This window comes from Myxocyprinus asiaticus, chromosome 23 (assembly GCF_019703515.2).
Source record: "Myxocyprinus asiaticus isolate MX2 ecotype Aquarium Trade chromosome 23, UBuf_Myxa_2, whole genome shotgun sequence".
Lineage (NCBI taxonomy): Eukaryota > Metazoa > Chordata > Actinopteri > Cypriniformes > Catostomidae > Myxocyprinus > Myxocyprinus asiaticus.
The window spans coordinates 12,220,271-12,238,460 of record NC_059366.1 but is presented as its reverse complement, the minus strand read 5'-3'; the positions used below and the strand labels follow the sequence as shown (position 1 = coordinate 12,238,460).

The 18,190-nt window shown below is 37.7% G+C and overlaps 1 pseudogene; it reads left to right on the top strand.

Moving 5' to 3' along the window:
- Window positions 1–18,190, top strand: part of LOC127414316 (thyroid adenoma-associated protein homolog) — a 145,302-nt pseudogene that overhangs the window by 102,064 nt on the left and 25,048 nt on the right.

Genomic DNA, 18,190 nt, shown 5'->3' with positions numbered 1-18,190 from the left:
TGTTTGTTTGTAGTTTGCATTTTTGTCTGCCTCCTGTTTTTATCTGGTTGTCTGAATTTATGTCTGTTACTCTTTCTTATTTGCCTTTTAGTCTTTTATTGTGAAGCACTTTGTGACGTCTGTTCTTGAAAGGTGCTATATAAATAAAATGTACTTATCTATATGTGCGCATGTCTTTGTCGCTGTGTACACCCTGCTGAATTATGGACCTCAATGGGGTGTTTATTTTTGCTCTTAGCCGCTGCCTTTGGTTTGTGGTCAGTCACAAGTTGTGTAGTTTGTCACTATAAATACATGCACCTTTGAGGGAGCACGAGAGGCCGGCCGTCACTGGCCTTCCCCCTGACCGTGTTAGCAGGACTGGGCTACATATGTGGGATACAGGGTGTGGGCCCGCAGTGTCGGGGGGTGTCTGCAGCTGGAGAGCCAGGCCTGGTATTTCATGGTCAAACTTGTTTTGCCCTATGCCTCTCCCACCCAGGGCATAATGAGTGGCTTCCATGTTGTGGCTGTAACCCAGTATAGAGATTCTATTTCAGCCCAGCGTACACTCTTTAACTGGGTTGTCATGCATATAACCGTCTTACTATCCACTGTCCACTTGCTTGAATATTCCTCTACTGTCTGTCTCTCCATCTCTCTCTCTCTCTCTCTCTCTCTCTCTCTCTCTATGATTTTCAGCTGTGGTCTTTCTATGATCTCTGATCTCTCTATAATTCCTCTGTCTGATTTCTGTGATTTCTCTGTCTAATCTCTCTGTGATTTTTCTATCTGATTTCTCAGACCTCTCAATAAATTTCTCTATATGATCTCTCACATTTGTTTTTCTTTTTTTTTTCTGTCTGATATTTCTGATCTCTCCATCTCTAAACTCTGCAATTACTCTGTCTGGTATTTTTGATCTCCTGGATTTCTCTGTCTGATCTCTGTGATATTTCTGTCTGATATCTCTCAATTATTTTTGTCTGATCTCTTTCTCTACTTTATCTTTCTGATATCTTTTTTTTATTTTTTTTTATCTGATCTGATTTCTGTCTGATCTCTGCTTTCTCTGTTTGATTTTTCTGATCTCTGTAATTTCTCTATGTCTCATCTTTCTCTGATTTCTCTCTATGATTCCTGCTTAATCTATGATTTCTCTCTCTGATCTCTTTCTTTCTCTTTCTGATCTCTCTCAATGATTTCTTTCTGATCTCTATTTTTTTCTGTCTGATATCTCTCTCTGGCTCATGTCTGATCTCTCTCTGATTTCTGTCTGATCTCTGATTTCTGTCTAATTTTACTGATATTTGTCATTTCTCTTTCTGCTCTTTCTCTGATTTTTCTCTGACTCCTGATTTCTATCTGACTCCTGATCTCACTCTCTCTCTCTCTCTCTCTCTCTCTCTCTCTCTCTCTCTCTCTCTCTCTCTCTCTCAATGATTTCTCTGTCAGATCTCTGTAATCTCTCAGATCTTTCTCTGATTACTTTGTGACTCCTGTCTGATATCAGTGACCTCGGTCTGATCTCCAAATGATTTGTGTCCGATCTGTCTTTGATTTATCTCTCTGATTTCTGTCTGATCTCCATGATTTCTCTGTCTTATCTTTCTCTGTTTTATCTGCCTAATCTCCCTCTAAGGTTTCTGTCTGATCTCTATGTTTCCTCAGAGTTCTGGCTAGCCTGCCACTGAGGGCCTGTACACACCTCTGCCCGAGACTCACTCATCTGTGTAAAGCAAGCTCTATGTATTCTGTGCTCCTGTTTCAGAGACTGCTCTCTGCTCACTAACCCAGCACACGGACACCAGCGCTGTAGGGTGCTCGACACAGCAATGTGCCCTTCTCTCACTCATCCAAACTGATGCTTTAAAGCAAACAGCTTAAAGAGAGATAGAGACAGAGTGAGGCTTAGGAAAAGTTTAGGAAAATGTCAGCAGAGACTGCCTATGTTTGGAGTGGAATATCAGTGTACAGCTTACTGTATACTGTACAGTACTGTTTACTGCCTGATTTTCAAAAAGTATGTAAAACGGTATGCAACAAAGTGTTTCAAACAGTAGTATGCTACATTTTAAGAGGACTTGCTGCACTGCGTTGTGAAAGAGAATATTATAATTCTGAAATGTGGAAAATAGTAATAAAAAAGTCGTCAAAACTCTGAAATAAGAGAAATGGAAGTATGGGAATTATGCAGTGACCAAAAGAAAAATAAATGTAACAACTCAAAACTATCTTACATTTTCGATGACTCAAAGTAATCACCCTTTGTCTGCTGTAGATTACAACTCTGCAGAATCTGGCCATTCTCTCAAGCAACTTCAAAAGGTGCATCCTGGGACACTTTTAAACAGTTTTGAAAGAGTTCCCATGCATGATGGACAATTCTTTTTCTTCATTATCTGGTCCAGCTTATCCATTTTAAAGTTGCTTGTTTGTTTGTTTTTTAATTCATACAAATGTACAATAGAATATTGTATCCTACAATGCATATAATAAGATGGAGTAGGTGTGTCCAAATCTTTTAGTGGTACTGCATACTGTATTTATAGTAGAAGAGAGAGATTTAGGTCATGTTTAGTGCATTATAGCAGAAGAATGACAGAACAACTTGATATACAGGAATAAAGAGGAAATGAAAGAGAAATGACATCCCCAAATAATAATTATTGAATTTGGGGTAATAGTGATACCCCAAACAACCAAACCACAAATAACTCAGGAGTCAGGCTGTTTGACTTGGTCTCTCTGTGTATACCGGTAATCCTGTTAATTTGCATTTTGAGCAGTAATGTGCATTTAAAGAGAGCAACACAGGGACACAAACAGATGAATCCAGACATTCAGAGAGAGGCAGAATCCGTGTTATTAATATCTGAATGATGGACTACTGACGTCATTATGAACACTGGCCCTCTTGTTCTTAACCATGCTCACGAGCATTTGCTGCACTGTGGTCTTTCTCTCACAGACACACACACCCGCAAATATTAGACGTGCCTTTTGTGTGAGATATGGGCCCAGAATTCTCTTTATGCCAATGGGCAGCACATGTGATGCTTTACCCTCAGCATCCCCATCCAGTGTGGACTTGTAACATATGTATTGCTCTCAATTACATGACTGAGAACCAGTCAGGAAATATTCTCAATCACTCTGTTAGGCCTGCGCGATATATAGAATTTATAAAAATGTTGGGTTCCACTTTATATTACGTGTCTTAACTACTATGTACTTATCATAATTACATTGTAAGCAGTGTCTACATATATGCGTTTAAAGTAATTGCATGTACATCTGTAATTACACTGTTGTTCTGACTAATGGAAATATGCTCTTGTAGGTAGGACTAGGTAAAAATATAGATTTTCCGATGCATCACGTTTTGAAGGATCTTAAATCCCAAGATGGATCTTTTGCTCTATGCGCAACCCTCTGTTACAATGAGAGGAAATCACTCGCATTTGCAACCAAATTTTGCACTTTTAGAATAAAATGTCTATGATTAGTCACTGGCTGGTAAATGTTCGGATTTCACTCATCAGTGTTTGTGTAGTTTAGTGGTGAAGAATTTCAGCAGCAAGTTGAGAGTAAAAGTGTGGTTTGAATCGTTCCGTGTATCTAAAGGTGAGATCCATGCAACCCATTGTTATTGAATAATGTCTCTTGTAATACCTTTTCTGTTCTTTACAGTTAGTTGTTGATCAAAAACAAATAAAATGACAAATAAAAATGTACAGCAATACAAGTCCTCTGTTGTTAATATGCTCTCGCTCATTTACAGAAGTGCCGGTTTTCTTAATGAGACAATACTGGTTTTTGCACAAACCGTTCAAAAAATCAATATAAATACTTGTAAATAGTACAAATAATGCATGTAAACAATAAACATGTAACAAAATATAATATATGCAATTTAATATCTAATTTATTGATGGATTTGTTAGTTTTTAAAAAGCTAAAATGTGACCAAAATGATGAAAAACTAAATCAGATGTAATTAGTAAAATTGATATTTTCATAATGTCCCTAGTAAGAAGGTCCCTAGTATAATTGACAGCATTAGCTGGGAGAGAATTTCTTTCATTATTAAGCAAAGTGGACATTACATCTAAAATGTCCCCATATGAATCAATATCGAATCGAAAGCGTGTGAATCGGAATCAAATCAGGAAATCTGTATGAGTACCTGTCCCTACATCTTCATTAGTGTAAAAAGTAAAAAATTATTAGAATAGTATGTAATAGCATATATAGTATATTAAATATACTTTAATAACATACACTATTGTAATAGCATAATATTAACATATACTGTTTGCATGATTGTATGTTTTCAGTGACAGTGGATACAGGAACGATGAGGAAACTTTTGTGTGAGTGTGCGTGCGCTTTCCTAGTTCTTTAAAAAGTCTGCGTTTGTTTGGAATCCAACAATGACCCAACCCCTAACCTTAACTTTAACCATAATGCTTACCCTAACATTTACAGCAACTAATATGAATCGCATGATGGTTTCTCAGAACAACAATTATTTAAATATAAGTACGTAGTTGTTAAAGACATCCAATATAAAGTGTGAAGTATTGCACATGAACCAATCGGCTAAAAAAGAAGGTCTGGTGTCAAGCATATCAGTTGTGTGGGAGTATTTAGATTTTTAACAGGATAACCAACCACACTCAGAAGTAATATTTAAAACTTGCAGAACGTGGGTGGCTGCCAAAGGGGAAATACGGCAAACCTCTTCAGTCACCTGAAGTCTGAGCACAACAAACTTATGAGTAGCGATAGGCTACTGATGTAATTTGTTAAACATGTTTAAACCTTGTTTAGAGTTTTTGATTGACTTTGGATGATACTTTTAACAGAATGTCACTTCAGTAAAAGATATGTTGTTCACTGTTTGAAAACAACTAGTTTTGCAATAATCAAAAATAGTAATCGACTACAAATTACTAATTGTAAACAGATTATTGTAATCAGATTACTGCTCACATTTTTGGAAGCAGTTATCAAATTACTAATTCCTTTTAAATTACTTTCTAAAATACTTCCCTGAAAGGTTTTCCAACTCAATGGATTGAAAATAATGTTTATATTCCCTCTTTGTTCATTGTTCTCCCTTCAGCTGTCACAGAATTACAAGCAGACGTACCAGTGATCAAAATTCATGTTTTAAATCTATTCTAAACAAATATTATTTTAGGAATAGAAAATGAAGACTGCTACTTAGGCTTAAAAATGTATCCAAAAAGAATCGTGAGGAGAGGTGCTCATTGCCACATGGGGTTACTGGCTCACACAACCTATAGGCACATACCCATGTGGACATTGTAATCATTGTCCTAACGTATTAAAAACATGTCCTTTCCCGATGTACATAAGGGTATTACTTATGATATGAGACATTTTGCAAATTGCAATACCTCTTATGTAGTGTACAGGTTGCAGTGTGGTAAATGCGAAACTTTCTATGTTGGATGTACAAAATGACACCTAAAAGATCGATTGGCTGAAAATAAGCATGCTATTAGATCAACAAATGAAATTCATCCCATGGCGGTACACTATAAAGAGACAGGACATGGTAGTGCCGAATCTACCCCGGGTGGGGGGATACATTAAAACATTTACTACAAAGGGAGTCTTTTTTATTCCACTCATTATGTGCCACAGTGTATCCGGGTATAAATGGTGAATTGGAATTAACTCCCTTTTTATGAGTCATTTAGGATTTACCATTATGTGAGTTTTAACTTGTTTGTCTCATCACATTATCAATTTAGAGTGTATGACATTTGCTAAGTGTGTAAATAGTGTTTTTTGTTTGTTGTTGTTTTGTTTTTGTAAATGTATATTGTTGTTGATTGATCATTGTATTATGTGGTTATTGATATAGTTACTTTTTTGTGACTAATTGTACTTTATGTGCATAAAGGAATAGTTGTCCCAAAAAAAAAGAAAATTCTGTCATTATTTACTCACCCTCATGCCATCCCAGATGTGTATGACTTACTTTCTTCTGCAGAACACAAATTAAGATTAGGTGGCAATATGCATGAAGAATGTGAATCACTAAAAACAAAAGAAGAAGAATGTAAAGTTTAAAGTGGAGATTTATATTAAAGAAATCACATAAATATTGATCAGCTTCTCACCCACACCTATCTATCATTTCTGAACACATGGATAAGTTTTTGGATTACTTTTATGCTGCCTTTATGCGATTTTTGGACATTTAAATTTCTGGTCACTGCATTGTATGGACCTACAGAGCTGAAATCTTCTACTAAAAATCTTTGTGTTCTGCAGCAGAAAGAAAGTTGTAAATATCTGGGATGGCATGAGGGTGAGTAAATGATGAGACAATTTAAATTTTTTGGTGAACTGTCCTTTTAGCTGAGTGTTGCTTTAGTTTCCAAATATGTTTGGAGCCATGTAATGAGTGGTGAAATAAAGATGACAGTGGATTGTATGCCGCTGAGATAATACAATGAAATTCTGTGGTATAATTAATGGTTATTTACACAATCTCTCTCACACACAAATACACAGGTGGAATCAATGTCTGGTGACACGTGGTGCATTTCTAGACCTGCTGAGCTGTCTTTGTGGCTGTCTTCCTGTTCCTGTCTCAGGTAAGAGCTGAAAACCACATCTATCTCAAAGAAAAGACCAATATTATGTGCTGTTTTCCTAATGCATAAACTCTAGTTTAAATACCATAGAAGTGGGGCCTGGGTAGCTCAGCAAGTAAAGACGCTGACTACCACACCTGGAGTCGCAAGTTAGAATCCAGGGCGTGCAGAATGACTCCAGTCAGGCTTCCTAAGCAGCCAATTGGCCCGGTTGCTAGGGTGGGTAGTGTCACGTTGGGTTAACCTCCTCGTGGTCGCTATAATGTGGTTCGCTCTTGGTGGGGCGCGTGGATGCCGCGGAGAATAGCGTGAACAAGCCACGTGATAAGATGCTCGGATTGACGGTCTCGGACGTGGAGGCAACTGAGATTCATCCTCCGCCACCCGGATTGAGGCGAGTCACTACACCACCACGAGGACTTGGGAATTGGGCATGCCAAATTGGGGAGAAAAGGGGAGAGAAAAAAAAAGAAATATGGTGTCTGTTTAAAGGGATAGTTCATCCAAAAAAAATAAATTTACTCACCCTCATGTTGTTTCAAACCCATATGACTTTCTGTCTTCTGTGGAACTTAAAAGGAGAAGTTTTAGAAGAGTGTCCAAGCTGCTTTCTTTCACACAATTAAAGTAAATGGCGACCAACGACTGTCAAACACTACAAAGGACAAAATGCTCCATAAAGGTCTTATTAAATGAGCCCATATGACTTGTGCACTTTATTACAAATCTTCTGAAGCCATACAATAGCTTTGTCTGAGAAACAGGACTGAAATCTTGCTTGACAACTGTGGTCACTGATTGTCTCTTTCAATTGAAAAGAGCTGCTTAAACAATTTTTTTTCCTTGTGTGATTTACAGAAGAAAGAAAGTTATAGGGGTTTGCAAATAATGGAAGAATTTCATTTTGGGGTCAACTTTCCCTTTAAGATTTTGTTTTTGAGTGTGCTAGAGGCTTGTGGGTATTTGATATGAGAAGAATGCTTAACTTAGCAGATGGTGCGATTGTGCCGGTGTGACCCAGTTGGGGGTGGGGGTGGGGGGGGGTGGGGGGTGGTTTGCAGGCCCCATGTGTCACACACATGTGGGCATGATGGCAGTGGTTATCACTTTAAAACAACCATACTCTACTCTCCCGCCTGCCTGCCATCACTTACATAACAAACAGTGGGCAGGAATAGGAGCACACACACACACACACTCGCCTTGTGTTGTACACAGATTTATTTATACACTTTGCCCTGTACTCGCAGTCTTAACAGCCTCTTAATCACTGTCTAATTTTTCTTTTTATTTCCATTTACATTTTACTAAATCTATATTTCACATTCTGTGTGGAATGTTTTCCTATCTCAGATAAAAGAATAGAAATTTTATCATCATTTACTCATCATCATGTTGTTTCAAACCTCATATTTCATGCAGCACAAAAGCAGAAATTCTGTAGAATTTGCCATGCAATAAAAGTATACAATAAAAGAATACAGTGACCACTATCAGTTGGCTGCCAGTCTAAAAAAAAAAGAAAAAAAAAAAAAAACTGCGAACACCATTAACATTCAACTTGTCCATACAACTTATGTGCTATATTTTTGTGTCAATATTTGCTGAAAATCATATGGACTACTTTTTATGGTGCTTTATTTTAATTTTTGGAGCTTGATATGCTTTCATTGTCAAACATTCTTAACATCAACCTTATGTGTTTCACAGAAGAAAGAATGTCATACAGGTTTGAAATGTCACGAGAATGAGTAAATGGCAACATAGTCTCATGAACGTTACAATAACTACAGTTTTGCAAACTGAGTTTTACGTGCCACCTTCTTCATTTCGTTGCAGTTTCCTGGTGAAATGAACACTAGAGGCACTACAACAACTATTTGTATTATTCACTTTAACACATCATGACTACAACGGCTGATTATGACTTTATAAATATGTGGCTGTTTCAGAAAATGTGCTGTTCATTTCGCATTTTGTTTTTGGACACTATCGGTTAGGTGTAGGTTAAGGTTGTCTGTTTTGTGTTACCTCTCATTTGATTTTAGATAACTATTGGTTAGGTTTAGGTTAAAGTTTTAGGTTAGGGAGGTACGTTTTACTCATTAAAACCTCCATCTTATGTTCACTTTAAAAAACGTTGTCTGATTACGACACCATTTCACTCGCCTTTGGCGCCCCCTGCCGGACAGTTCAATGGGAAACTGCAGCCAAACTTGTTACAAGCCATTTTTTTGCAAAAATGCTGCCACGGTCACGTAATGTTCATGAGACCAGGCTGGTAAATGTTGACTTCACTGAAAAAATATATTTTGAAATATAGATATACTATAGATATACTATTTCTCTCTGGCTCACTCACTCTCTCTTTCCTAAAGTGTGCTATTCAGAGGTGTTTGTAGTCTCAGTGAAGAAGTATTTAAGAAATAAACACTTCTATCCATCACACTTGAAGCTGGAAAGAAGGAACTGAACAATCTGCTTTTTCAGTCTTCTTGGAAGTACCTCCTGAGAAATTGCTCGCAAAGTACCTCCCTCTCTTGCTCGCTTTTTGATGGCTAAATGCATAATAATCTTCATCCGCATCCAGATTGAACACTTACCAAGTTCCAAAAAATTGGAAGTCCAGTTAAATGTAATATAAGCAATTTGATTTAAATCAAATTTAAATCGAACTCTCGCTGAGGTAAGTGACATGCACGGTTCAAATCAAAGACATATAAACTGGCTACTAAAGAAAACAGCTGATGCGACATGTGAGTCTTCTAACAACTTGTACTTCAGAAATCCATCTGGCAACACATTTGCTGAATATTACTCACATTAAGCAATATAAACAGTGACAAAAATATGAAAGAAAAAAATCACAATATGTCTTAACATTTTTGTAACAGGTGCCATTTTATCAAGAGACTGAGACTGGCTCATCTCAAATATAATACTGTAAGTGACTCAGTGACCTGCACTGTTTGTCACAAATACACAAGGACAATTAATATAAATAAAACAAAATGCAGTTTCGTGGCCAGTAAGAAGTAATTATGGCCAGTATTTTATTTTTGTTTTTAATTCATCTGCCATTGGCAGGTGTGACACAAAGTTGATTTCTAGCCTGGTCTCATGTAAATTACGTGACCGTGGCAACAGTTTTGCTAAATTATGTTACGTGATTATATTACATTTTGCACTTGATCCTCACAAATTGCCACAGATTGCAGTGTATTACCATTATTTCTATCTATCAGGTAAATAAAGGATGAGTAGCACTTGTATACACACTCGTCAGTAGGTGGTTGACAGTGCAGGGGTCACCCACTGTGGGAAAGCGTTTTCATGCTCACATCTGCTGTGCACGTTCTTGAGCCATCTGGGTTTTGTTTTTCACAGTTTGGGTAATGATGGGAGAGCATGATGTGCAATCCATGTGTGTATCGGTGTGTGTTTACTACTGTAGTGAGTACAGACAGCACACGGTTTTCCTGCACCATAAACTCAAGCTGAACACTCCGAAAGAAAAAGATACACACATACTTGAACAACTGGTGCGTCAAACGTCTTTCTTTCATGGATTCCAAAAGGAGATATTTTGAAGAATGTACATGCTGTTCTTTTCAGTATAATAAAAGCATACCTTGACCAGCGGCTGTCAAGCTCTCAAAAAAAATGCACTATATTCAAAGTCATAAACTTTGGTCTGCTCCTCCCACAAAGATATTGTATGGCTTCAGAAGACTTGAAATATAGTGCACAAGTCACGTGGACTACTTTTATATGGTGTGTCACAATTGGAGTTTCAAAGTGTCACAAGTACCTTCAGAACATCTTCCCAGAAGAAAGAAATCTTATGGGTTTGTAATGACATAAGGGTGAGTAAACGATGACAGAATTGTTATTTTGGGTGATCTATCCCTTTTGTTTTTTCATCTTTTTAACATTTATTTATTTTTTATGAAGAGGCCAGAAGAGAACCGCCTCTCCAGGCTGTGTAAGTGTTTTGGTCACAGTTTGCCAATGTTTGATTTTACTGCTGTGGGTTTCATATTCTATTGCCAGTGACTGTGACATTGCTATTTTCATAAGAGCACATAGTTTGATCATTGAGACTTGGTGGTCGTGGCATTGATGAAACCACAGTTTTCTCTATGAGTCAGAATGGGATGGTTTGTGTGTAACTCTCTTTGGATGTTTCACTGTGGGTTATTCAATGTTTCATAAAGATTACAACACATCTCCAGAACTACTGTTTTCAAACTCACACACACATATTGTCTGCTGCTGTCTGTCCTGCTGAGAAATGCTTTTAATTTCCGAGATGAATCATTGCTCTCTCCAGAGGGCCTGTTTTGATAGCCTCGTTCTCTCCGTGTTCTGTGGCACTTTCCATGAATAGAGTACACTTTGTTGTCCCATAACTTTAAAAAAAGCATTTCAGGCATAAATCCCATGTTATAAATAAGTTTATTATTATTATTATTATTGTGAGAATAATTAGATTTATTAGGTAAACCACTATCTAACAAACTCAAATTGTAGCATGTAATGTAGCTAGTTATATAAACACAAAATGTCTGTATCTTCATATTTAACTGTGTCTTACGTTTTGCATGGAATCCTGTAACGATTTCATTTTCCATCTTGAAGCATTCAACATATACAGTATATATACATATATACAGTATGTGACAGAGAAGAGGTAACAGAATTTGCACTGTCTACAAAATCATAGGAAGTGAAGTGAACTATCTATTTCCTTTTTCTCAATTTGTCCAAATATTATTGTGGAAGTTGATTGCATTTGTAAAGTTCAACCGTTCAATACTGTTACCAAAGTGATTGTAAGAAGAAAGAATCTCTTTATTATTATTATTATTATTATTATTAGTGGTGCTTGTGGAGCAAAGCATCACTATTGTAATCTCACATACTTATTATTATTATTATTCTTATTCCATACAAAACTTCGGCACCTAACTCGTCCCGCACCGTTTGTAGTAGACCCATGAATTATGTGTCAAATCGACCGGCCTATTGACGACACCTGTGCTATGACTTTTCTAAGGGATTGGGGGTACGGTGCACCCCTGGGGGGCAAAAAACTTACCAAAAATGTCCCATAGGCATACTATGGCAAGGGTCCCATGAAAACATTTTTTTTTCCCTGTCAATGCAAGAAAGTTGTCAGATCTTATCTCCCAATCAGAATGACATAGAGACATGGGGGGTGGGCTCATTTCAATCGGGCTACCAATCAGTCTTTAAGGATCATCTTGGAAATGGTGTAGCCACGCCCTAGCAACCATTTACGACACCCTAGCAACCACCCCATAGACTTCCATTCAAAATGCCTCCGAAGGATATCTTCAGAACAGAATGTCGTAGACACTTGGGGATTGGCTCTTTTCAGTCAGATTAGTAATCAGCCAACAAGAGTCACTGGCTAGCCATACCCTAGCAACAATTTAGAGCACCCTAGCAACCATCCCCTCTGACTTCCATTCAAAATGGCTGAGTGTGATATTTTCTGATCAGAATGTCCTAGACACATGTGGGTGCTCTCATTTGATTCGGGCTAGCAAGCCGTGTTCGAACATAACCTGTGTTTGGGGGTAAAATGTACCCCAGGGGGTAAAAAGGGGGGCAAAAAACCATACCAAATAGTCCCATAGGGTACTATGGGAAGAGAATTTTGTTCCAACTATGACAGTCAATGCAAGAAAGTTGCCAGATCATATCTCCCAATCAGAATGACATAGATACATGGGGGTGGGTTCATTTCAATCAGGATACCAATCACTCTTTAAGTATCACCTTGGAAATGGCATAGCCATGCCCTAACAACCATTTATGGGACCCTAGCAACCACCCCCCATTAACTTCCATTCAAAATGTCTCAGAAGGATATCTTCAGAACAGAATGTCGTAAACACTTGGGGATTGGCTCTTACGAGTCAGGTTAGTAAGAAGCCAATAAGAATCTCTCTGTTCACTGGCTAGCCATGCCCTGGCAACCATTTAGAGCACCCTAGCAACCAACACTATTGCTTTCACTTAGAGTGTGATATCTTCGGATCAGAATGTCCTAGAGACATGACAGTTGGCTTGTTTTAATTGAGTGAGCAATCAGTCTACAACTATCATCATGGGAACTACTTAGCCACGCCGTAGCTACCATTTAGAGCACCCTAGCAACCAAACACCATTGACTTCCATTCAAAATCACTAAGATGGGTATCTCAGGATCAGAATGCCGTAGAGACTTCGAGGTTGACTTATTTCACTCAGGATAGCAAGGAGCCATGTTAAGTATCACCTTAGTAACTTCCTAGCAAACACATGGGCTTACCCTAGCAACCAAGTAACAAATCACTTATCTCTGCACCAAAACATCGTAGAGACTTCCGGGTTGACTTATTTCACTCAGTACGGCAAGGAGCCTTGTTAAGCATCACCCTGGTAACTGCATAGCAACCAGATGGGGTTACCCTAGCAACCAAGTAACAAATCACATATCTCTGAACCAGAAAATCATAGAGACTTCTGGGTTGACTTATTTCACTCAGGATGGGAAGTAGCCTTGATAAGTATCACTCTGGTAAAGATGGGGTTACCCTAGAAACCAAGTAACAAATCACATATCTCTGCAACAGAACATTGTAGAGACTTCCATGTTGACTTATTTCACTCAGGATAGCAAGGAGCATTGTTACGTATTCACTGGCAACTGCATAGCAACCATATGGGCTTACCCTAGCAACCAAGTAGCAAAACACATATCTCTGCACCAGAAAATCGTAGAGATTTCCAGATTGACTTATGACACTCAGGATGGCAAGGAGCCTTGATAAGTATCACCTTGGTAACTGCCTAGCAACCAGATGGGGTTACCTTATCAACCAAGTAACAAATCACATATCTCTGCAACAGAACATCGTAGAGACTTCCGGGTTGACTTATTTCACTCAGGATGGCAAGTAGCCTTGTTACGTATCACCCTAGTAACTGCCTAGCAACCAGATGGGGTTACCTTAGCAACCAAGTAACAAATCGCATATCTCTGCACCAGAACATCGTAGAGACTTCCGGATTGACTTATTTCACTCAGTACGGCAAGGAGCCTTGTTAAGCATCACCCTGGTAACTGCATAGCAACCAGATGGGGTTACCCTAGCAACCAAGTAACAAATCACATATCTCTGAACCAGAAAATCATAGAGACTTCTGGGTTGACTTATTTCACTCAGGATGGGAAGTAGCCTTGATAAGTATCACTCTGGTAAAGATGGGGTTACCCTAGAAACCAAGTAACAAATCACATATCTCTGCAACAGAACATTGTAGAGACTTCCATGTTGACTTATTTCACTCAGGATAGCAAGGAGCATTGTTACGTATTCACTGGCAACTGCATAGCAACCATATGGGCTTACCCTAGCAACCAAGTAGCAAAACACATATCTCTGCACCAGAAAATCGTAGAGATTTCCAGATTGACTTATTTCACTCAGGATGGCAAGTAGCCTTGTTACGTATCACCCTAGTAACTGCCTAGCAACCAGATGGGGTTACCTTAGCAACCAAGTAACAAATCGCATATCTCTGCACCAGAACATCGTAGAGACTTCCGGATTGACTTATTTCACTCAGGATGGCAAGGAACCATGTTAAGTATCACCCTGGCTACTGCCTAGTAACCACATGGGCTTACCCTAGCAACCAAGTAGCAAAACACATATCTTTGCACCAGAAAATCGTAGAGATTTCCGGATTGACTTATTTCACTCAGGATGGCAAGGAGCCATGTTAAGTATCACCCTGGTAACTGCCTAGCAACCAGACAGGGTTACCCTAGCAACCAAGTAACAAATCACATATCTCTGCAACAGAACATTGTAGAGACTTCCTGTTTGGCTTATTTCACTCAGTCTAGCAAGGAGCATTTTGAGGATCACCCTGGTAACTGCCTAGAAACCAGATGGAACACCCTAGTAACCATAGAAAAACACCAATATCTCTGCACCAGAACATCCTACTGTTATGGGGGTTGCCTCTTTCAACTTGTGGCAGTTGGGGGGACATTGTTGTGAGAAATTTTGCAACGGCAAGCACCTCTTACATTTTCTTCAGGAAATGTACCTATCTAGTTATTATTATTTATGGTTTTGATTTTATTTATTTACTAGAAACCAACTAGCTAGCCTTTTGAGTGATAGCTTAATCTAAGCTTAATTTGCAACTGTTACTTGCAACCCTGTTACTCATTGTAACAGACACATTTTTTAATAAAATTTAAATAAAACCATTTAATTTTGATGTGTTTGTGTTAATGTTTATTGATAAAAAATAAAATAAAAATTACATGGTTGCTAAAATTGCAAACCTCTTAAATCAGCTTAGGTTCCTTCTTAAGCCCAAAGTATACTTCGGTCAGATGCGAACGCTGAGCGTCCATGTACAGGACGCACGACACAATTCTCATCATCAGCAGAGTGCTCAAGCACAATGGAACGCCAGGCAGTTCCAAAATACGAGATTTATAACACGGGAACAACATGTTGACAACACATTGTTTGCGTGTTGTCAACGTGTGAAAAATCAACGCTTAACATGTTGACAACGCACAAACAACACGTTAACAATGCGTGATCTCAGATGTCAATTTCATATACTTCTGAGCCATTTGGCCACTTGTCCAGTTTGAATGGGTGAATGTCATAAGATCCCATGGGCTGCTGAGCACTAGGGTTAAACCATTTCTGTAAGCCTAGGGTTGCTTACCACTCTTTGACTCTATGCTACCACTATTTAACATGCTAAGGATCCTCTTATTTCTTTGTCCTTTTCTTTCTTTTTTGTGTAGCCTATAAAAATTAAATATTTGGATTGCAGTTTTATAAATATTAATTATTATTATTTATTACTTTCATCAAGATTGATAAACACATTAGTGGACATTCTAGCTTTTCTACCATTCATCAAACTTTAGTTTTCTAACATTAAAAACATTAACAATTGTGTGGGGAAAGAAGTTACAGCAGTGGTACTCGCCCAATGCTGGATTAGAATACAGACTATTGTAATGAATATCTGTCTTTGGAAGCATTTTAATTGACGTGCTGGTCAAGCACAGGAGTGAATTCAATGCAAGACTCATTCCACCGAGATGCCCCACAGAGCGCCACAGGAAGTCATTCTTGCCTGTGACCATCAAACTGTTCAACTCCTCCCTCAGTGTGTCAGACACTCTGAGCTAATATTCTGGCCCATTTGGACTTACCTCAGCCCTGTCGGCAGCTTTTATAACCTCATAATTTATAACTTCAACAGTACAATACTTTAATAGTACAATATTTTAACTTATAACTGTGCAATAATTAAACTGTGCAATACTCTGATGCATATTTATACTGCAGTATTCCGATGTATATTTTCTACTATATTTCTATGTAGACTATTTTTACACTTATCTCTTATTTTTACATATCTCTTATTTTTATTATTATTATTATTTTTTTTTTATTTCACTTATGCTTATATACTGTATATTTCTCTCCTTATATGTGAGCAACTGTAACATGACCCAGTTTCCCCTCGGGGATCAATACAACAACTCTATCATGCTGCCTGCCACAGTTTGCTCCACTTCATAATCAAATTTAAATTTCATTATGTAGAGAATTAAAGTTTGCATCAGTATAACTTTGTAGCGATTTATGGTTGTTATGGATGTATTTTGATTAATTAAATCAGTGCACAAGACAATGTATGTACCTAGTTATCAGTTGTTTTACTCATTGTAATGTGCAATGAATCAAAAGGTGAAGATAACCTTCTTGTAGCTTTCATAGCACTCAGAAATAGGATGGTGTTCCAGACAGTAGAGTGTATTAGTAAAATGGTCTTTGAACATATATATTATATCATATATATTAGATATGTACAATAGTAAATAAAGTGTACTATTATCATTACTCTCTCGCTCTCTCTCTCTCTCTCTCTCTCTTCTGCTCTCCATGTAGCAGCTACTTCTCAGTCCCAGACCAGGCTTTTTCATTTTTGTTTTCTTGCTATTTTTATGAGAAAAGGAAAATCAAGTCCTTCATGATTAAAGTGAAAACAATATCTGCCTGGCATCTCAACCAGTTAGACACACCTGTGTCAATTACTAGACAGCGGACGCAAAGTGGCTTACATATCATCTCAATGCTCATAACTAGGCTTTGTAGTTCTTTTATAAAACGTATACATAAACATAAAAAGGTTCCTGCAGCTATTCTAGACTTATTTTAATCACAGATGTTTGAAATCTATAATGGCAGCTGTCATTTAGAGAAACTTAAAAAACTTAAAGTTAATAAGTTAAATTGAAGTTAACAGATTGATAGCCAAACCCATAATTTTATTGTCAAATAATGAGAGAAGTCTGCTGCTATTAACAAGGAGCCATCAGACCGTTTGCATGAGCTTGGGCCAGGGCGCAATTAAAACTGTTGAACCACATTAATACATTTTAACACAACGTGCTGTAGCCTATATGTGCATAAAATACAAAATAGGCCTAATGAATGAAAATGTCTGTCCTGCATAATCTGCATAGCCTTTTTCAAGTCTATAATTATCCAGCACCTCAGCTAAGCCTTATACCAGATATATTATTATTCATTCATTCATAATATTAATTCATTTACAATTATTCAACTATCTGTGATTTGTTTCCAGTCATGGAGTCTTGAGCAGTTTGCAGTGGAATCACATCAGTCCCATCTTCAGTCCTAGCCTTTTCATACTGTCAGTAAGCAATTTCAAGTCCGTCACATTGCTAAACCAACAAATAAACTGTCACAAAAGCAGTTATAAAATCAATTCTGGCTGTTATGAAGTGTATAATATAATAATGTAATAATAATGCTGTGATCATTGTGGAGCATCTGTAATGCACAGTTGAAAGCGTTCATGCCCCTTATTTTCTGCATGACTATTTCCAGGTATTGCAGATATAAACTACTGTATGTGTGTGGTTCTAGAAAGAATATTGGTGTTTACTTAAATGTTATAAAGTGTTTTAACTAATTAGCTAAACACTTCTCAAGTAAATGGCTTTAATAAGAATTTTCAGGGTGGCCTAGGACTTTGGCACAGTAGAGTACATCTGCTGTCAGGAAAGCCAAATCAAATTACTACCTGACCTACATTCCGAAAAAGTTGGGACAGTATGAAAAATGCTAGTAAAAACAAAAATAAGTGATTTTGTAAATTTTATTAAACTGCACATAATATGATGTTTTACCCTGTTTATTTGTTTGTTTTTTTGAAAATGTGCAGAAATTTCAAATCAGATGATTGCAACACGTTCCAAAAAAGTTGAGACAGGGGCAATTTAAGACTAATAACAATGTGTCGAGTTGAAATAACAAGGCAATATGAAGGAGATGTTAAACAGATGAGGCAGTTGTGTCATAGTATATAAGGAGCCTCCAAAAACAGCCTAGTCCTTCAAGAGCAAGGATCATTCGAGACTTGTCAATTTGCCAACAGATGCTTCAGCACATAATCCACTTTGAGGACAATGTTCC